General features: G+C 38.5%; 1 protein-coding gene across 6 annotated transcripts in view; it reads right to left on the reverse strand.

Moving 5' to 3' along the window:
* LOC144066816 (uncharacterized) overlaps positions 1-23,233 on the reverse strand; it is a 127,235-nt gene that overhangs the window by 73,242 nt on the left and 30,760 nt on the right. The window lies entirely within an intron of this gene.

Raw genomic sequence — 23,233 nt, forward strand, 5'->3', positions numbered from 1 at the left:
ATGACAATCATTAGCAGTAATGTAGTTAAAAATATATATATTATTTTGGAATTCCTTAAAAAATATATAATTTTTACAAATATTTTTCTAATTATTTTTCATTCATATATTTTTGATGGGATAATTCAAGTATTGAAAGTAATAGTTTCTAGGGTATGGGTTTATTCATAAATCACTGTCTGACCCTAAGACGTTATCATTTACATCTATTTCCGTAAAAATAGAGATCGCCCTCTCCTCATATCATTAGCGCCTACTTTTTAGCAATATTTCCTTTGTCTATCTTTGCCCTTGTTTTGAAAATAACATCGCAGCGCTGCCAGAGGATAAAAATGCAGGTAACTGCCAAAAGCAAGGAAGCCTAATGCTTCAACGAAAGCTTCAAAGTAAAAAACAGAGAGCCGAAATCTGGCAGCTGCCTTGCGTGCATCACAGCCAAGATTTCATCAGCAAGCTTCGGGTTCACTCGAGTATTTTCATATCAGAAAAACAACAGGAATCCAAATCAGTCGTGACCGTTTGCGTCTATTTCTTGACTTTCGGCTAATTTCAATTTCAGCACTGGCTCGTTACATGTTCTGCGAAAAGTCACTAAAAACACCACTTCGGGCTATTTGGGGTTCCTCGCGCAGAAGGCCTAAACAGCTGGCAAGACAACTGTCAGCCATGCCAAAAAAAGGCCGCTTTCATTTTCTTGAGACGTTCTTTGAGCGCAAGATGTAAGAAACGGGGGCCCATGTGCGGAAAGTGGACAAAGGAATCTGATAAACACCTCAAGTCGTGTTGAGGCGAGATTTTTGTGACCCTGTTTTTTTCCAAATCAATGTCCACATCCATATCAGCCTCCTCACAAGGTGTAGAAAGATCAATGCTGAAAAAGAGATGAAATTACAATCGAGCGGGGAACCCTTTCTTTATGTCCCGGAGGAGATTGCGAAGGGTAAAATTTGATGCGAAGGGGCGAACAATCGATGGACAAATACAACTCATTTCAAGTGTATGATTAATTAGCAAATGAATAGGTTTGTGTTTGTTGCCTGCTGCAAAATTCATTATTAAAGCTTCTGAGACACCTTCACTTGACACTGAAATGCTAAGTGCACTAGCTTATCTAGCTCACAGGTTTTTTTTCTCTTATGCTTCAATTGAAGTCGTCATGTTTTCTTTCAACTTGGATGAAATTCGTGATGACGTTTATTTTATATCCTGGGAAGCAGGTACAGATAAAAAAATCCTTTTTTGACCGCCGACCTTTAACCTCATGGAAATTTAACTGATTTAAAATAAAAATAAAAAACAGTACCGTATCTTCACAACTATAAGGCGCACCGCATTATAAGGCGCACCCTCAATGATTGACACATTTTAATGTTTTTTTTTTCCAAATATAAGGCGCACCGCATTGTAAGGCGCACCGCTCCACATTACACTGGTCTACCGCACCGCATTATACGGGTCTACAAAAGAGGCTGGGGTTACGTTATGCATCCACTAAATGGTGCTGCGCTTAAGGAAATGTCAATAAAATAGATTAGTATTAAAGGATGGTGTACCCTATCGACTGATTTATTTTATTTTATCGTGATAACAATTTTAATATTTGTCCATATATAAGGCGCACTGGATTATAAGGCGCCATGTCTATTTTGGAGAAAATGTAAGACTTTTAAGTGCGCCTTATAGTCGTGAAAATACGGTACTTTTTCGCAGACCCACTGGCCACCATTAATGGCAAAAGACTTGGACTGGGATCAGTCATCCATCCATCCGGGTCCAGTGAGTTTACCGCACCTAGCCTCTGCATTGCCTTGTGGAATATTTATACCTCAAAACCTTCAGCCAAAGCTAACGACTGCCAGACGCTTTACCTGTCAGTTTAGCTGCCAGCAGGAGCGAGCTTTGTCTCGCTGTCTTTTTGATACCTTTTCATAATAGGCCTTTTTCTCAGACAGAGGGCGAATAAGTACAATGGGTAATGATTAAAGGGGATAAGGAGGAGTCAAAACCGGAGACAGGAGGAAAAAGCTTTCAGATGGACTGATGAAGACCCGAAAGAGACAGGAAATGGATTTATATTCAGCACTCATTTTGCGCTCCGTTTGACTTTTGGAAGGCGGGCAGATGTGGCGGGGTGCACTCGACAGCTTCTATCGTCGGAGTGATTCACAAGCTCGCGGATGAATATGGAACAAGTCAAGTCTGCGACATTAGCGGGCTCATTTCCCGCAGATTGACAGACAGTCAGTCAATTCGTCGCTTTTCCGCCATACGGAGAGACGGCGGGCGAGAGTGACGCGGGACGGGGAAATGATAAATGGAAACAGTGAGGACAGCGAGACGGGTCGTGTGGAAAGTCATTGGTGGACATGTAGTTCTGTGCAGAAGACCATGACCGAGACTAGGCTGAAATTACTGAGGTGAAGTCAGGATCAAGACTTTGGGAACTCAAGATTAATACCAAGACTGAATTTTGGGGGATCAAGTTCAACACTAGTAGAACAATATTTGTCCAGAATCAGGAATCACCGAGTTTGTGCCATGATTAAGACTTTTGGGAGTGAGAAATCAAGACTGAAATGAATAGCTAGATTGAGTGTTTCAAGAATCAAATCCAGATCAAGAATTCCCCACAACCACAAATCACTGGGATGAGGTCAAGATCAAGACTTTTAGGAGTCAAAAACAAGAGCAAAATTGAAACAATCCCAAGACCAAGATGGTTTTGGGGTATGAAGTACAAGAGCAGATAGGCTTTCAAAATTTCTCTCAATTGTCACTAACAATCATAATACACAAGTGCTCTCTTTGTGTAGTAATGACTGACACCTCATCTGGTTTCTACAGCAAATATGAGGATAAACCAGTAATTAGTTCTACCACACAACCTGGAAAGAACAAAACAGATGGCCAACACGGTTTTAAAATTGTAAAACAAAACATAACAGCTGTTGCAACTACATAGATTGGATTTAAAAAATAAATACATGACAGATATCTAAGGCAGAACTGGACCAAAAATGAGCAAGAACTGACTATTTCACTTCAGCAACAAAGTTAACTTTTTAGGCTAAAAATGAACTGGTCCGGCCCACATCTATTACCGTCAGTGGAATAGAAAGAGAAATAGGTGACTGAATTTGCACATTTTCAGTCATGTAGCACTCATAAAAACGTGCAAAGTCGTACTTTACGACTTACGAGAATTGACTATTAATCTTTAAGACGATGTTTACGGCTCAGAAGCTCACTTCCGCTAGCCATTACACAAACTTCAAAACCAGGCAAAGATCCCCCTCATCTCCACAAATAATAAAACCAGAAGATTACGCCATGATTTCCAAACACTGTATTTGTACAAATGTGATGATTAACCGGACTTAGCCGACTCAGCAGTCATGGTCTGAGCATATGGCAAGGCGGCACGGCCAAGTAACGGAATATGTCACAACCCCAAGCATGTCACAGCTCTCCACCTCTTCGCACTTGTCTGTGTAGTTTACATTTTGTGGCTCCGCAAATGATAAGAGACAAGCTGTATAATAACACGCATCAGATCTTGCTCAGCATATGGCATTGAGTGTGGCCGTGCTATAATGCCAACTCGGATATGTTGGACAGCTAACACAAGTGGGACATTTTTTTTTGTTTGTTTTTTGTTTTTGTAGAACAGGGAAATTGTCGCCAACAATGTGGGGAGGCTTTCTTTTGAGTGGGAGGGAGAAAAAAAAGGATAATTGAGGGAATGAAGGCATGATTTGGGACATTGAGTGTTAGTTTTGCCATTGATACTTTTGTGTATGTTTGCCACAATTCTAACAAAGTTTTAAAGCTGGAAAATCCTAATTATGTCAGTGGCTTCATGTGTCATTATTTCTATTCATGTTTCATTAAATTCAACTTGGAATATAAATACATAATCTGACATTTTTGACTCACAAATCCTCCTATTGAATTCTTTTTATATAACAGACATATATTACATACAATTCATGTTAGATTATTTTGCCAAATTGCTATTTGAATTTTTTGACAAAATAATTTAGTTTCTTTGCCAAAGACCGAATATTTTTGACCAAAAAATTCCAATAAACCCAATTAACACATCAAACATCCTACATTATATTCCTCCTAATGTTAGCTTCAATTCACATGCTCATATTTGAACGTATTCACAAAACATTTTTTACCAAAAATCTCAAAATAAATAGCATTGATGTCATTCCCTCAATTCACACTTTACATTCAAAACATATGCAATTTTCTTTCAAAGTTACAATTTTTGACCCCCAAAAAACTCCTACTAAATCCCACTGACACATTCAACATCACACATTAATTCCATTTCCTTTTGAACATGGTCACAAAACATTTACAAACTCTTTCACCAAAACTTATTTTTGCTTCACCAAAAACTTCCCATAGATAAATTCAAAAACAAGACCCTATCTTTGCCTTTTCCACATCAGTCATCGTTCAACATTACATTAAAAGAAATGACACTTCCCATTATTTCACAAAAGGTCATGTTATTTTCACCAAAACTATGAAATGGCATTAACGCCAGAAAATGCAAAGTTCTCCTTTTCACATATGAACCAAAAGTCACCATCAGCATGATTGCCTCCACACGCTATTCCTCCAAAAATTGCAGAGTAAATTTCAAATCTGTCATGCCCACACGCTGCCTGCAGAGAATATATTCTTACCCACCACCCCCCAAAATTGAATGAACTAAAGCTAGACAAACAAACAAAGTAGTACAAGCAAAACGCAGCCTCTCGGGTGAAGGTAAATATCAAACAATGCAATCCCCGAATCGTAGCCGTCAAGTCTAACATCCCGCAACTCTATTTGTAACACCTTTTGACACAACAAAGTCTCCTTCCTCTACTACCTTTGGAGGGGGCATAAACACACTTCTGAGAACCAAAAAAAATACAAAAAGAGATGTAAAAATTACTTGACGGTTACTGAGCGTAGGTGAGAGGATGAAGAAGGCAGAAGAAACATTACTTTTTTTGCCTTGGTTCACATCTGTCTTAATAAGGATGTTTATTGGAACTGACAGTTTAAAACCATGCTGTTCCATTTTGGCACATCGCACGCAAAACAAAAAATCTTGAGGAAAAATGACTGGATTTTAAAGAAGAATTAAGTCGTTTTTAGGTCGAGTGTATGTTCAGTAAGAATTAATACGCAGTTTCTGGGTATGATGACAATTAGGCTTTTGTCAAGTCAATGATGATGACTAATGTCCGATTATTATTATTATTATTATTATTATTTGACGGCGATAGACGTCCTTTTGACAATTACGGGGGAAGTTAAAGTTTCTGGGGTGGACGTTTATTCATTTATGTTTCAGCACGATTGATGGCAACAGAGTTTTAATATTTTTGGACAGAGAATGAGCAAAGTTTCTGATGTGAGGATTTACTCGTAACTCGTTCTATTCACATGAATACATATTTTAGAACCAATGACGGCGGTAGACCCTTCCAGTCAAAACGGATTGGACATCTACCACCATCGATGGCAGTCAATTTAAGAGCCAGACCTTCCCAACCCTAAAAAAAACAAGCAATAAACAAAATGTAAATGAAGCCGTTTACTTGAACGGTGGTGTTATTTGTTTTTGATGATCGTATATTACGTCTCCAGACATTGCTCAAAGCTGAAAACGGCATTTGTGCTTCGTTCAGAAACAATCTATATGTTAAAATCTGGTCAGTGTTTCTCCCACGAGTGCCGAAAACAATTCCACAAACTAAAATATTTTGCATGTGAGTGTAGGGTATGACAAAACATTTAAATAAACTTGGCAAAATATCGCCCACTACAACTAAGGCTAAAAATAAACTGCACGAGGGTGTACGTGTCAACTTTTCGTCACATCCACACATAAGATTGCCACTTTAAAAAGTAGGAATGAAGAAATAAAAGCCCTGGACTCTTTTCCTGCCCAAATCTCATTTCAGGGAGCTCCCATTAGGATCACCCCCTCTGCTCTTTAAAGAGAAAGTTGATGTGATGTTAACATAGCCTTCCATTCCAAAGCAATCTGATAACTCTGCATGTCGTAGCGCCCGCTGATCTGGTCAACCTCATGATACTATGACCGTTTTCGTCATGGGATTGGCTAAGTCAATATCTCACTTTACTCTAACAGCTATGCTGTTCAAATAAGGACACTAAGAGAAAATAGAAAAACTGAATTTTCCCATATGGCCCAGTTAAAACGGTCATGAACTATACAGGGCATTTTATATTGGGATAATGATATGCCATGCTATAGACATAGCATACTTATTTTTGCACCATATTTAATTATATACTTGTACTAGTGAGTGCTTTTAAGTTCACATTTGACTTTGACAAGTTATGTCATTGTATTAGCATCAGTCAAAATTCTCCTGGAAATGTATCTTTTAACTAAAAGCTGGTTTTCTATCCCGAGATTGGAATTTTTGTGACATTTAATGGACCAGAGTTCTATTACAGATAACTAAAAACTATTTACACCAGTGACATTATGTAAAAAAAAATACTTCTTTGATACTTTTGTTAGTCTAATTATTTCCCAATGTAGTTGTATGTGCATTCATCGGCCTTGTAATATTAATTTTCATTATCATCTTGTTTTTGTGTGAACTATATGTTGCATAAGAACTTGCTCCTTAAGTCTAAAGTATATATTACGGTGACCTTTGACCTCGATACCCCAAAATTCCTCACCTCCTCCATTTCATATTAAAATTCCAGTTTGAGAATCCCTATATTTGTTCTGAAGTTATCTAGAATACAAGCCTACAAACATACCGAACTGAATACATAAGTTCCTCTGTGTTTTTTTACCTACTGGTGAAGGTAATAATAACCACAGAAAGTTGACTACACACTTCACAAAATGTATCATCCAGCAGTGGAAACCGTATGAAAAATTAATGTCTTGCTATTCCATTTTTTTTATGGACCTTTAAAACCAATTTCCCCCAAAAAATTGCTTCGGAACAAACCAACACTGTCACCCGTGTTTTGATTTACAGGTAAAAGCATTTATAAAGACAAGTCCTCTATTCATGAGCACGCACACTTTTGTTTTGTATGTGTCCATCCTTCATCCAAATTGCAAGACGTTACATGAATAAGACAACAGCGGGGGAGGCAGGACGCCTGACGAGAAAATGAAGGGACTGTGGTCGAGCTCGGATTAATAATAGAGTAAGAGAGAGAGAGAGAGAGAAAGAGAGATGTTGATGAGAGTCCTGACAGCGCTCGTCTCCATCCAGTTTGGCCGTCCCGACAGCTGGACAGACTGCTTATGCAGCAATACCCTTCGGTGTCTTGCGCACAGTCTGCTCGTTGTGGCTCCAAGCGCTCATCCTCCTCTTCTCTATTCCCAACTTGTCTGCCGTTTGCCTCGTCTTGCTACTGCACCCTTGCCCCCTCCCCCGTGCTCTCGGCGATACTCCATTTTTTTCCCTCTTCGCTCAGTCTCACCTTCAAGCATTTCACTTTTTTTTTGCCTCCTATCTTGTTGAGATAACTGGCCACGCTCACTCCCTCACCTTAACACGACCATCCCCGACCACACAGTGTAGAGTCGAGATGTCTTATTTTGTGTGGTCTGAAGACAAAATGTATATATATATCTACACATGTACACACACAAACACACACATATACATATATATACCTACATATATATATACACATACACATATGTATATATACGTATATATATACACACACATATATACATACATACATATACATGTATATACATATGCATATATATGTATATATGTATATGCATATGTATATACATATGCATATGCATATACATACATATATTTATATATATACATATATATATATATATATATATATATATATATGCATATACATACATACATACATATATTTATATATATATATATATTTAGATATATATATATATACGTATACACATATACATACATACACATATATATACATATACATATATATATACACATACATATACATATATATCTTTCATTTTCCATACCGCGGGGGGTGCTGGAGCCTATCCCAGCCGACTATGAGCACCAGGCAGGGGACATGCCAATTGCAGGGCACAAGGAGACAGAGAGCATTTCATGCTCACACTGATACCCAGTTTTTGGAATGTCGGAGTACCCAGAGAAAAGCCACGCAAGCCCGGTGAGGACACGCAAACTCCACACAGGAAGGGCCGACTCCTCGTAAATACACTCAAATTACTATTCCAACCTACTCCAACCTCTGAATGCATCACAGCACTTGAATAGAACACGATACGTCGGCCCTAATGGCAGCCAACGAGTTAAGCCTTCCACCGAACTGCGCTCATTTCAATTTCAGCCTTTCGATCAGCACGAGCAGCACTTCAGTCCCCAGAAAAAAAATCTATTGTAGCATCCATCCTCGGTCAGCGATTCCGCAACGATGAACCCAAGGTCATCTCCAAGCTCCAGATCTGACAAGGTCCAAATCTTCAGAGAGGAAGCGGAATATGTTAGAAGCTCAAGGCGGCACTTTTCTAGCTGAGTCCCCAAAAAAACCAATGGATCAGAATCAAGCGTTGATGATTCCAAGGACAATATCAAGTAGATGAAATGCAAAATCTGAAGCAAGAAGCCCAAAGGCAACCTGAGTAGATTTAGATTTCCCCCCTCTGAACGGTGACACACTACTCACACAGGGAGAGGATCCTGATCAGTTTTCAGACACGTCCAACACGAGCGGCAAGGTCGAGCTTAAGAGAACCGTAAATTGAATTCATGTGCGCGGTGAAAGCAGTAATTTGAAGACAGGTGTAATGGAGTCTCTTCCTCGTGGCCAAAGCGTTGAGCTCAAAGTCGTCCGCCGAGGTTACGCAAAAACGCGTTCAACCACTGCGGCACTGTTTGACACTATAAACAGGATGTCACCACACAAATGACAGTGTTTACAAGCTGGAGGGTGGAATGTGGATCATGTCCATATATACAGGCCTGTGGAAAATAGGTATGAATATCATTAAATCTGTCACTGAGAGCGATAGCATTTGAACTGGGAGGATCATTACTTGGATTTAAGACTTTTTAACAGCTTGGCGTAGGTATGAGCAAATAGAAACACATTTATTCATTTGTAGTGATGATTGCAAGAGTCATTGTTTGATTTATTTTAATAAATTGTGAGTGTTTTTGTTTAATTTACAATTTTAACACCATAAAATGTCATTTATTTTTCAATTCTGTTGAGTAAGTCGTAATGGTTATTGACTGTGTTGTTATAGTTCAATTTTTAATTGGATATTTTGGTTCAAATGTATTTTTGGAATGATTTATTAAATATCAAAGGTAAGAGTCATGGATAACGACTTTGACAGACATCGAAAATTACGTTTTTTTTTAACAAAAACAGACTTTTTCTTCTTTTAATGCTAAATTACTACATAATATTCACTTTCATGGCTCGGTTAGATACTGCTTCACTCATAGTCTCCCATTGACAGATCAAGAGGTCCAATCCATTTGAAGTAGCATGATTGGACGCCCACTAGAGATAAACTAATTGATAGAAGAGTGCATCCCTCCCCGTTTTAATGAGCTCACTGACGGCCATTGACAGCACCAGACGTCCAATTATTTTCAAACCGGGAGGCAAAAGCAGCCCATTTTTCTACCTGGCGCAGACATTTGCATGCCGCGAGCCGGCGTTCGCGTCAAGCCACGAACGTCTCGTGATAAAAACACAGATGGTCTTCATGTGAATTGTTCCAGACACGCTCATCTTTAAGAGCGTGTCATTGTCTTCTGCTAGAGTTTGCAGTTTGCTGTACAGCAGCTTGTGCTGACATAAGTATGGGATGCATTACCTCTTCCCTGTGCATTGTCCAACTCTATTATGTAAATAGCTTGTTCTTCTATCGGACACGTGCGTGGGCAGAAAGGCAGGCGGGCTGCGGGCCAAACCGACATCCAGCACCCTTATTTACATTTCTTCTTGTCATTCCGGATTTGTCATTAATCTACCTGCCAAATGTATTGTTTGAGCGCTGCCGTGCGGACCATTTGAGGCCGGCCATTGGGCGCAAGGACATTGGGAACGATTACAGAAGACAAAGGACATCAACTGTGGCTCAAGGTATTGATAGCTCCCGAGAGAGACATACACGCCATATGCCATGCTCGCGTGGCTGTTTAACCGCTTCTACGGATGACAAACAAATCTTTTGCTCTATCGTTGGCGTCTTGTGCAATTTGGTGGATGTGGTAGAAGCACAGTGTTCATTTTTGTTGTTATTGTTTTTTGTGTGTTTGTGTGGGTGTGTGTTTCCCGTCACTACATTGCTGAGGTATTTTTATATTTTAGTTTTTTCTTTAATGAAGGTAGCTTCGGATAACACAATCTCACCCTGGGGACGGCTTGTTTGGGAGTAATTATCTCTCACAGATGGCATAGAGACGGGAAAAAAATGGAGGAGAAATGTATGATGTGTGAATGTAGGTCTGGACAAGTTGGATTTGGAAGTAAATGTAAAAGTTATGTCTTGTAGTTTAGTACGTGGTTGAGTTATACAGAGATTCTGATTTTTTTTTATCTGCATGGTAAATCGTATTACACTTGGATGGTGCTTTTCCACCTTGAAAGCATTCAAAGCACTTCATTTTCTCAGGAAATGACGTGGGAATGCTTACATGTCGGTGGATGAAGTCCTACGGACTTCCTGTTGATTCACTTTCAGTTCCTTTCGGGGCAATTTTTAAATGTTGATTTTGGGTCATTTATTGTTAATTTTAAGTCACGTCCTGATTTTGGTTTACAAGTCAGGGTCGCTTCCTGTTGATTTTTGGTACATTCTGATTTAGGAGGGGAAATCTAGGTCAGTGTGGCTTTGGAAATGGATTTTGGGGAGGGTTCCAACTAACAAAAATACAATCCTGTGCCCTGTGAATTTTTGGGATCCTGTAAATCATATCTATAATGCGGGAGTAAACAAATACCAAAGTTTTAACCAAGACAAGGAAGAATAACATGGTCTGCTTTGATTTAGTCTAAGCATACCCCCAACTCGGCTTTTACAGTACTATGATTAAACAAAACATTCTCAAAACACACAGAACATGGGATTTCGGCTTAAACCTGTCCATGTTTTACGATCCCCGTGCGTACATTCCATTTAATCCACCTGACTGCAGCGTGTGTAATAGCACGCGACATTGCTTCATCTATTGAGGCTGACCAAATACAAAGCTAACCAAAAAAAGCAAAGCGCATCATGATATCCCCTGCTGCTGATGCCGTTTCCCAAACACACACGTGCTAATGACTGCGGATGCGCACTGACGCAATGAAACGCCAATACACTGACGGATTCCGCCATTACCTCTTTACATTTTATTTCCTTCAACCTCCTCTCTCGATTTCCCATTTCATTGTGGATTCAGTCCTCTCTTATTGGGCCTTTTCCGTCTTTTCAAGCTGCTTTCAGAATGCTGACAGAGCCAATAAAGCGGGAGGGATCAATGCTACAGATTTATCTCAAGACCAAGACCACTTGGAAAGCCAAGCGCCTAAAACAAGACAACCCAGAAACATGGACTGAAATTTATGAGCTGTGACATCATAAATTGGCATATGAACGAAGTACGCTCAACTGTGAACTATATATTCTTTACAGGAGTCACTCCAAGGGAAAGACTAAAGAAATGATTCAAGCAAGGTCCTGTTTTCTGGAAATTGGCCATAAACTTGACAAAGTTAGCAGCAGGGGACGTTGATATGGAACAATGAAATTCAGCGATTAATCACAAAAGCATTCAATGGATTAATCTATCGTTCCATCTTTCACTGATCATGTTCGGGAATAGACATCCAGTCCATTTGGAATTGCCATGTAAAAATGCGTAGATAAATTGCATAATGTGATTCCTCCCAAAATGAATCGATAGCCATTCATCAAATTCATCGATTATTATTATTATTAATCAACAGATAAAGCTTTTGCCAACTCCTTCACTGCTAATGATCAGGTTTAAAAGGTTAAAATTCATAGATTAATTGTAAAACTAGATTAATGTCAAATTTAGTCAACATCCTAACCTACACAATTCAAAGATTAATCAGAAAAGATTAAACAGTCATTAAATCTTTCACTTTTAGTAATCATGCTTTGGAGACATTGACCGTCATCGAGCTCGAATCCTTTTGAAATGTTAACGATAGAATTAATTACAAAAAGATATATATATCGCAAAATTAATCAACGATTAGGCGTCGACCACTGTCAATAGAATCCTTTGAGTTCCTAAACGATAAACGCCATTAGAACAGTAGCAAAGTTGTTGTTGTATTTAAAAACCATTCACTTTTTGACCAACTCCGGTTCATGGAGGACCGTCATAACATATCAGAGATTAGTATTTCCACTCCATTTATATGGCTGGCCCAACGTTATATTCCATTTATAGAGCCCATGACTGCGTCAAGCAGGTTCCTGGCTCCTTATCCCCGACTGCTGTTTATGCCAATTACTAAACAATGGGGGCCTTCAGTGCAATCAGACGATGAATGAAGGAAGCTTCACTTCCGACTAATTACCAGGCTACTAAGAATTCAAATGAGGCTGAAGGATGGAACACATGGCATCACTTGTAAGAAATAAGAACCCATCGAAAATGATGCTCGAACAACCTGAGAAGAAGTCGGAGAAAAAAATGGGAACATTGATGTGGCTGATAAAGTCCTCAACGGTGCGTGACTGACGAGGAGAGCAATCAGAACAAAGAGACAAAACAAAATGGATTATGGCAGCCATAATCTCAATCCCTCCTCCTCCGTACTGCATCACTATACATAAAAATATCATCAAAACATGCCATAGACTCTCACACGACAATATTGATTTGTCTAACAGCGACCCGCTGCCCATTTTTTATGCAAATGATGAAAATATCATTGAATATAGCCCAAGACGCTTAAATTTAAAGGCAGACTCTTTGTGGAAAATGTAGAAGAGCTGCAAAGGACAAAATAGTATATTACAAAATATACATAAACTGTACTACACTATTTATATTTATTGATACTAATGAAACAAACTTTGCAGAACGAGCAACTGTCCAGTGACAATAGAAAAGTCAAGAAAATCACAATTAAGAGAGCTCAATTAATCATATTTCTTATAGAAATTGACTGCAAAAATACATATACAGAAAGTTTTATAGTTGATATGTATATTTGCACCCGTGGGACAAACTTTGCAGAACAGAAAGAGCATATAAGTCAATAAAATCATAATCAAGAGAGCTCTATTTATCACATTGCACTATTTTTGGTAGAAGTTTATAAACTTTATTTTGTACGTCAATCCTGATTTGCAAAAAAATGTGGCTTTAATGTTAGGTAGCTTTTTACAAATTTGCGTTAGAAAAGACACTTGGATTTTCCACCCACACATTTATGCACTATCGGGACATCCCTAACACGTATATTATTTTAAAGAACAAAAAAAATCCAAGCATTTTCCAGTAATTAAAATGAATCGCCCGCCCCCAAACTCATGACTTAATCTCCTTTTTCATCTAGGCTCTTCCTCTGTAAAAGAAGGCAATTTAATTGACACGCCCTTCGCTCCCACCTTCCCCCACTAATAAAAAACAAGTCTGGATTAGACTCTCGACAATCAAGCGGCTTTTGAACCAAGGGGCTCCTAAGAGACGGGTGGTGGGGGACGTCCCATCTAATGCAATTTATTCCACGTTCCGGCGATAAATGAATAAACTCCTTGCGGTGTGAGGCGTAATTAATTTAAAACGGGGGAAATGAAATCAAGTAGAAGAGGTGCGATGATACTTTGATGGTCTTTGTACACAAGCGGGCGATGATGTAGGTCAGGGGTTTCAAACTACGATTGGTTTCGTAGGCCAGATTCATGCCAACTAGTCCTTATGCGGGCTAGACCAGTTTATTTTTGGCCCAAAAAGTTCACTTTCAATGAATAATTTTCCAGGTTGCTTCCTGTTCGTGGGCGTGACCGGACGTTTCGTCGGAAGACGTTTGGTCTCCGGACGTTTCGTCGACCGGGCGTTTGGTCGACCGGGCGTTTGGTCGACCGGGCGTTTGGTCGACCGGACGTTTTTATTCCGGCCCGCCACTGGCGTTATCCAAATTATAGTAAAAATCAATGACCTCATTCATTTCCCTTTGCCCTGCAATACCGCTCATCACTCTCAATTTAAAGACTGCTCTCTTTTGTTGAATAATAATATGTTCTTAATGTTGAAAGTAAATTTGAAAATAAATTTTCACCTTCAATTGCGTCTTTTTTCTTATATTCCAATCCCCAGGTTTGATAAATTACATTGCGTGTCCAAATGCTGTCAAATTTTAGTATCCATTCTGGCCCGCAAGTCAAAAAGTTTGCCCACCCCTGGTATAGACAAACTTGCCTCTTTTATACTATTATTTCTGCAGATTTTGGGGTATTTACTAGTTCCAGTTGGTTTTGGGGCTGTTTAAGGTTCCTTGGTTTCTTCATTGAACGCCGCTTTGACTGCAGGAAGCGAAATAACGAATCTGACAGTGCATAGGAAAATAAGCAAAGTATGCGCACTCCATCACACGACTCAAAAAAATCTGTTTTCACGGCACACGTGTAAAAATAATAATAATTTGATTCTGTCTGTACAGTATGAATGAGCTTGTCTGTGAGTCAGAAGAACGCCAAGGGTCAGATCGGACTACCTAGCGGGCCGTACTTTTAATGTAGGTGTTATTGCGGTGGCAACAAGTGTGTCCCGTACACAACGTATGTTTTTATAGGGTTGACGGGAGCTCGTGGGAACTGGGCCCCCGTTGGCGCCCACATAACTCAACGGCCGATAAAGACATCCTGTTCACTCTTTTGCAAGGCCGTCGCCGGCTTGACAAAACACTTATCTTTATGTGTTTTACTTGGCGCAGTAAAAGGCAGCTACGCTACACTGGCTGAGATTTAAAGATGGCGGTTGACCTTGGCGACTGGAGCTGGAGTCCAGATAAGAATTCAAGAAGACATGTTGACACCATGTACTTGGGTTTTTAGTTGGTTTGCTGCCAAGCTTTCCCATCTGTTGGAACTCGGGGACATGAATTTTTTATATATTTCTGTTTTTAATTCTTAAGAAACGGAAAATGAATAAAAATCTATATTTGTTTTAACAAAAAATTGATCTTGTTTCAGCTTTCTCAAAAAAGCAAAATTAGTCAATGGTTAATGATGATGTTTACAGAAGTTTTTTCCCAATTAGAATTTTATCTCAACTATTTTTGATATTTAAGAAGGCCCATTCCAAAACTGTATGTCATAGAACATTAAAACATAGTTTTAAATATCATGGAAAGTTGTATTATTGTAATTATTATCTGGTGGGAGAGCATGTCAGAAACAGTTCTGAGATCGAGGGTTCAATTCAGGTGGGTTTCGACCTTCTTATGTGGAATTGCATATTCCGGCTTGTTAAACACTCCAAATTGGAACTATTGAATTTTAACTGAACAATAACAATAATAAATAATAAACACTAACTTTTCTTTTTTCCACGTGTTCATGTTTGTGGATGGCAGCCAATTAGTCAAAAACCTTCTTCCATGTGGCCCAAACAGCGTCTGACTAATTAATTCCGATTTCAGCCTCATTTGTGTAAATTGCTGGACACATTAAAGACAAAGCCATTGTGCTGAACACGCTAATCCGACAACATCAGTAATGGCGCTCGTCAAGTTTCCGTTCCGTCTATTATTGGCCATTTGCTTTCTCACGCTCGCATTTTTACTCCCCGATTCGCACCCAGCTGGCAGCCAGAGCTGGAACTAAGCTCATTTTCACTTGCTAATTACGCTTCCTTCTTCAGCGGATTTTCCCACGTTACATTTCGTACCCGGGTTTTTACTAGGCATGTTACATATGACACATTTTTGCAGGGTGAGTTACCCGATTTTGAGGATCTGATGATACAAAGTCCCGTTACATCGGAAATATATAAGGGAAAGAAAAAAATGCAATGTTTTAGTGGTAAAATTCCATTTAGTCAAAATGGAATGGACTTCTATCACCGTCAATGAGTCCAATAATGAGGTCAACGGTCAAATCCCAAAGTTCTAGACAACAAAAATCCATTTCAAATGGGAAAGCTGGCGTTAAGTGATCATGTTCCACTACAAATGACGACAATAGACAATGCAAATAATACTTTAAAATAGTTATGGAAGGATTGCTGCAATTACAACCAGTCAAAATGGATTGGAGGTCCATCGCCACCAATAGGCGGCAATGGGTCAATCCTCAAAAAAAAAAAATAAGATTGAGAAGCTCAGTTATGAAAATGACACGATCAGGCGCAATGTCCAATCACGTAATCGGCTTGGGGGCTTCCCTAGTTATTGTTAATTGGTTTCAGGGTAATGATGGATAGCTAACTCTCTCAAACAAGGAGAAAATGACAAATGTGTTTGTTTTGTTGGAGCGCGGCCGGCGCGTTGACGTCAAATGCGCCGCATTCTTAATGGATGGAGTGAAAGGAGGCTCTCATTTGCCAACGTGTCGGCGCCGGACCGATTGCGGCCAGGTGATGAATGGCTGACGGATTCTCGGTCGGGGTGCCGAGGAAACAATTAGCGGCGTGTTGATCTCGCCTCTTCTCCTCTGCCCTCCATTCATCGCTTAGCACCCCCCCCCCCACTTCCTCTTCCCCGCGTTCTACAAGCCAATCATTCGCAATCGGTGTCGTCATCTCATCAAACCAACATCTGACGGTAATAAGGAACGAGAAAGCGGATTTATCCGTTTAAAAAAAACCTGCAAAGTTGTTTGTATTCCAATGTCACCTTGAAAGACCACCCCGCGTTTACAGCAATTAAAGGTAGGGACCCCCGGCCCCTCCCCGACGTGATTGCTTAGCAGACAAAATCTGACCTGCCAGTCACCTCCAAGGAAGAAAAAGAAAGAAATTTCCGGAGGGGGTTGCGTTTTGCGTAAGAAGGCGCGAGATGCGACGCCGCGTTGATAAATAGGATGTGTTCAAGTTCATTTTCGGGAAATGAAACGATAATATAGCACGACCTCGAGGGTTCGGCGTCCTTGAGCTTGACAGTCGGAAGGTAGGAACGACCTCGGGGAGCAGATTAGAAAAGAAGAAAATATTAAACTTCCTTTATTGTGCTTTTTATCGGGTCGTCATGAAACCCACAAAATGACGGCCCACGTGCGATGGATGAAAATGGGTAGAATTGATTGACTGGTTGATTGGGATTCCGCAAATTAAATATTAATTGGAATTCTTAGTGATGTTTTATTTTTTCTATACTAAATTCTTGACTTATATACTGTGTTGCAGTATGTTTTTCTCCATTTTTTTATTAATGATACCCAACCAAGTATAGAAGGATGCCAACAATCCTAGTCCAAATGGATTTGATGACCATCCCTGTCAATGGGATTTATAAATAAATTCCTCCTTTTGTATTTCTGAACTTATTTTCTATTTAAAAAAATGTGTTTTATTTTGAATTCATTTTTTACTTTTATTTCTTATTTTCCTACTTTTTTTTCAATTTAAATTTCTCTATGTATTTAATTTTCTATATCTATATTTTTTCTATTTATACTACTGTTATGTAATCATGTCTTCCTTTCCGTCCCCCTGAGCCTGAATTTAACAAAAAAATATTTTGTATCTTGAAAATTGTGTATCATTTCATTTCTTTTTAATTGTAGCTATATTTTTATCTTCTATATTTAGTTGTTTTTGTTGTTTGGTTAAATTTTAAATTGGCAAAAAAAAAAATCTCAAATCATGTAAAGCCATAGAACACCCGCCCCCCCCCAGCCCCTTTTCAAGTAGAGTGAATTAGCGACCCTAATGAAGGAGCTTCCAAAGCGTGCGCCAAAAAGCTCTCGGGGCTTTTGCGAGCCATTACGAGAAGCCCTCCCGGAGCTGAAGGGCCTTGGATGGCCTGCGTTGAAGGTAATGCGTGTGGGAGGATTCCGCCGCGTTCAAACGCCTACCCAGGAACGCGTCTGACAGTGACAGAGAAGCAGGACGGCGGGTAATGGAGTTTGTAGCGACAGAGAGTGCATCACGCCGACAGACGTTGGTCCCCCGGGACGCCGCGGGGGACCAAGGGCTCGCTCCGCGGCGTTGTCGCGCGGTGGGAGGACACCGAGTAGCCTCGCGGATACGCGCCGGTGGAGACGGTGATATGTCACACGGTCGCAGATGGCCATGGAAAGGGGGGTCAGGACTAGGGAACTCAATTGGACAAATGGACTGCAAAGAGGAGAGAGGACAAATAAGAGGGGGCAAGGAAGCTTAATTGGGGTCAATTATGCCTTTTGGATTTATGGGGGGGGAATTTGGACTGTACGTATTCATTGATGGCCAAAGATGTCCAATCCATTTTGACTAGGAGAGCCTGGCAGCAATCGTTCAATATAGAATGTAGTACAAACATAATATGAAGACTCGTAATAGCACCACTTTAATCTAATATTATGCAAAGTTATGAAACGTTACAACATTTTTGGGTATATGACGTAATATTACAACCTTTGTATCGTAATATCAGGAAAGTCTTGCAGTGTTATGACTTAAATCTTGTAATATTACAAGGTATGATTTTTTCAAAAGCTAAAATTCTGAATATTAAAGTTACATGGCATATATATATTTCTTTATATATATATATATATACATACATACATATATAAATATACATACATACATATATATACATATATATATACATATACGCATATGTATATATGTATGTATATATGCATATGTATATGTATATATGCATATGTATATATGTATGTATATATGCATGTGTATGTATATGTATGTATATATACATACATATATACATACACATGCATATATACATACATATATACATACATATGCATATATACATACATATATACATATACATATGCATATATACATACATATATACATACATATGCATATATACATACATATATACATACATATACATACACATGCATATATACATACATATACATATGCATATATACATACATATATACATACATATACATACACATGCATATATACATACATATACATATGCATATATACATACATATATACATGTATATATTACAACGTAGGACTTTTCTTGTAATATTATTGCTTTTTATCATAATTGTGTTTTTTTCCTCATAATATTGCGACAATTTTCGAGTTCTATCCCAGAGTATGACTTACAATTTCAACGTCGTAGCCCTATTTTTCTCTTGTTCGTTTGCCGCTAATACTCCCTCGTAGCAAAGAGCCGAGATATGGATGACATATTTGCCAAGAGCGAGGAAGTCCATCAATGTAAAGCGCGCTTGTTGAGTAACATTTAATCGGTTGAGAGCTTTAAGTGCAACGACTGATGGAAGCTGGCTAAATTGTAGACAAATGATTCCATTTGACCTGATGGGAAGACATTCAAAAATGTGAACAAAAGTGGAGTTACTGAAGATGAATGTCTGTTTCTTAGTAGTTTGCAGTGCAAATGCATCCATCCAATGAACACAAGGCAAAATGAATCTCTTCAAACTTCCCTTTTAAATGTAATTCCCGACCGGGACTTTTGTCGAGGCAGCAAACTAATTTGGGGGCCCTCGTGCGTACTTGTGTGCGTATGAACGTGAAAATGGATTCGCGGTCTGAAAGGTGTGACAATCAGACAAGAGAAGAAGAGCTCTCATCCTCGTATTTGTGATAATGAGTCTGCCGGATTATTTGTGTACAGTATTTGGCCAGCAGAGTTTGGAATTTAGGGTTTTTTAACCAATTGCCTGCACTTTATATTAGAAATACTTCCTAATTTTAATCGGGATAACCACATGGAATTAATCGAATTTAATCGCAAGGTACATACATACATAACAAATTCAAAAGTAATAAGTAGAACACTTTGATTTTTTTAAATAAATGGATTAAAAGAACTGGATTAAAATCCCTGAATATTCCGTTTTTTATAGATCTAAAACAATGTTTATTTTAGCTTTTTTTTAATTTTTAGATTTTACAAAATGAATTTTGAACTAAAAACACAGAAAAAAATGATTAAAAAATTAAAATTATTGATTTAAAATGGGGAAAATCAGGAAATGTAATATATATTTATACTCTTCATTTTAATTTGATCCTAAAACAGAAAGTCGGCACTCATGATTTTCTTTCCCGGGCCACACGAAATGATGTGGCGGGCCAGATTTGGCCCCCGGGCCGCCACTTTGACACATGTGATCTATATGAACTAACTGGCTGCCATTGACAGCAACAGAAGTCCAATCCATTTGAAATGGGAGAATGGCAGCGGATGAGGGAATGAAATTAATTTAAATAATCAACGGTAAGATTAGTTGTGATTGATTGCATTCTGTGCAATGGGTTCAAAAATAATATTTAGTCAGATTAATTTAAATTCACTGTCAAATAGTCTATATGAATGCACATAATTAAAAAAAAATAATTAGATGGAAAAAAATTCAGAAAATGCAAACAAAGGAACCTTTACTATCCTCCATTATTCTTATTTAAAAAATCATAAACAATTCAATTTTTATGTTCGACATTTCTGCAGTGCAAGTCCAATGTGTAAAACATAAAAGTCATTTTTGTTCACCAGATTTTTGGTTGTCTACATTCCTTCAAGCCTTCAAAAAAACCACCTCAGACAATGGATGATGACAGCATGAGCAATCTCACGTTTATCTGGCCGCCTGGATTTGAATGACTTTTGTTTGCAATCATCACAGAATATTACTGTTATAAGATCATTTCACAAGAAAGAAAGAAATACTTGGCTTATACAGACAGTATAATACCTAAAAAGACTTTAATGCATCGCGCCAGAAGCAAAACATGACACATTAGCCTCAAATATTGGCGACAAAAAGAGTTGAAGGAGCAATTAGTAGTTCTTGCGTGTCATGATAGGACGCTAACGGCTACTTGTTTACATCAGGACTCAGTAATGAGCATGCTGGTTAATTGCAGAGGCTTTTGTTCATTCGCCCTTTGATTGAAAACACAATTGCGCTTTTGCTCTTCTAGTGGCATTTGCATTGAAATATTCCTGCTCACTACCACAGCACATAGTCAGATCAATCAGAAAAAGACACACCAAAATTAGATTATCATGTATAAATGAGCAGTAAAATCCTTCCTAAAGTATTGATTTGATGTCAAATCTATTTGAACTAGGACGTCTTGTCGTGTGTTAGTTTAGATGGATTGGACGTCTATCGCCGACAACGGCGGGAACGAATGTAACCGGATGCGGGGGGACCTTCTGAAAGTGAGCGTCTATCCGTCAAAAAAGGACGATGTCGTGTTTGTCTGCCCCGGTGCAATTTCGCTACAAAATCCTTTACCGGCGTGACATTGGAGTTCATCTTTGCGGCCGCGTAGGAAGCCAACAGCGACCTGAAAATAGCCCGGGCGCACGCGCCGGCGCAAACAGGCAGGAAGTAATGTAATTTTGTCTCGATTAAAATGGTGGGAATTGGATGTGAGGTAAAAGGCCATGTCAGGAGAGAACAAATAGCGGCAGCGGTGGCGGATGGCGGAAGATGAACGACTGTCCGCGAGATTGAGTGGAGGGGGAGAGAAATGATAGCGGGGGGGAGGGAAGGGGGCACACGGGTCTATATTAATCCGTTACGGAGAAGGCGCCTCGCGTGATGACCTCCTTGCGGGGAGGGGAGGTCATTAAATTTCCGCATGATCATTTACCACCATTACGTGTTGCTCCTACGTGCCGGACGGCAAATTTACACGTTCATCCATTCTGCTTAGCATGTTTGGATGCAGCATGTCAAAAAAATGCATATATATTATTTATATTGATATATATATACATTCATACATACATATATTTATTTATATATATATATATATATATATACACACACATACATACATACATACACATATATACATACATACATACATACATACATACACATATATACATATATACATACATACATACGCATATATACATATATACATATATACATACGCATATATACATATATACATATATACATATATACATATATATATATACATATATATACATACACATATATACATACATATATACACATATACATACACATACATATATATATACATATATATACACATACATATATACACATATATACACATATATACATACACACATATATACATGCATGTATATGCATGCATATACATGCATGTATATACATGCATGCATACAGCCACGCATACACCCCCACCCTCACCCCCTTTCAAAATCAGGTTATTGTCATTGTTTGGCGTGGTACTTTTTCTTTTAAATGCTTAGTTTACGTTGGGATTCCTGTATTTGTTTTATTTATTTCTACAGAAATACATGCACATTACAGTGAAACTTTTGGCTAAATTAATTTATCATACATCCCAAAATCCAGTTGCTAAAACTTTAACACAGTGCTAGCACATTTTTTCTTATACTTGTCACCAGTAAACTGGAAAGTTCATTTATTTATTTTTTCTGCTGGACTAGGTCTTGTGGACACGACAACTCAAATTAGGCGTACGCGATATTTACATGTCATGCGCCCACCTAGGCTATAGGGCGACAGTCCTGTCAGAAAAACGAGCAATACATCCCTAACTGACACGCGTCCAGTATTAATATTTATCAGAAAGTGGAAAAATGAAGTCTTTGGTGGTGCCAAGATCCAGCAGATGTGACAGAGTTATTAGCAAGATTTATAGAAGATTATCAGAGATGATATCATCACCTGCGGCATATTCTTGTTATGGACTTTACATTGGCTGACAGCAAAAATCCTCCTTACACTATTTGTAAAAACTGAAACTAAATAAGAGTGCCATGATTAATTTACTAAAGAATTAATCTTTACTAATAAACTACTCATTTTGAACATGTAAAGTCTCCAAATCCTCCTTTTTGAGCCCATTTCATTTTTTTGGTCTTTCAAGTCTGTGGTAGTCGTAAATATTATTTTAAAATGTATTTTTCAATATTTATTCATAAAGTAAAAGGTTTCAAATAGTAATTACATATTTTGTTTTTTTTTATGTAAAATAAAATAAAATAGTAAAAGAAAAGGTGCAAATGGATTGAGCATTTATTGCCAAAAATGGCAGCTAATGAGAAC

The sequence above is a fragment of the Stigmatopora argus genome, chromosome 21 (assembly GCF_051989625.1).
Source record: "Stigmatopora argus isolate UIUO_Sarg chromosome 21, RoL_Sarg_1.0, whole genome shotgun sequence".
NCBI lineage: Eukaryota > Metazoa > Chordata > Actinopteri > Syngnathiformes > Syngnathidae > Stigmatopora > Stigmatopora argus.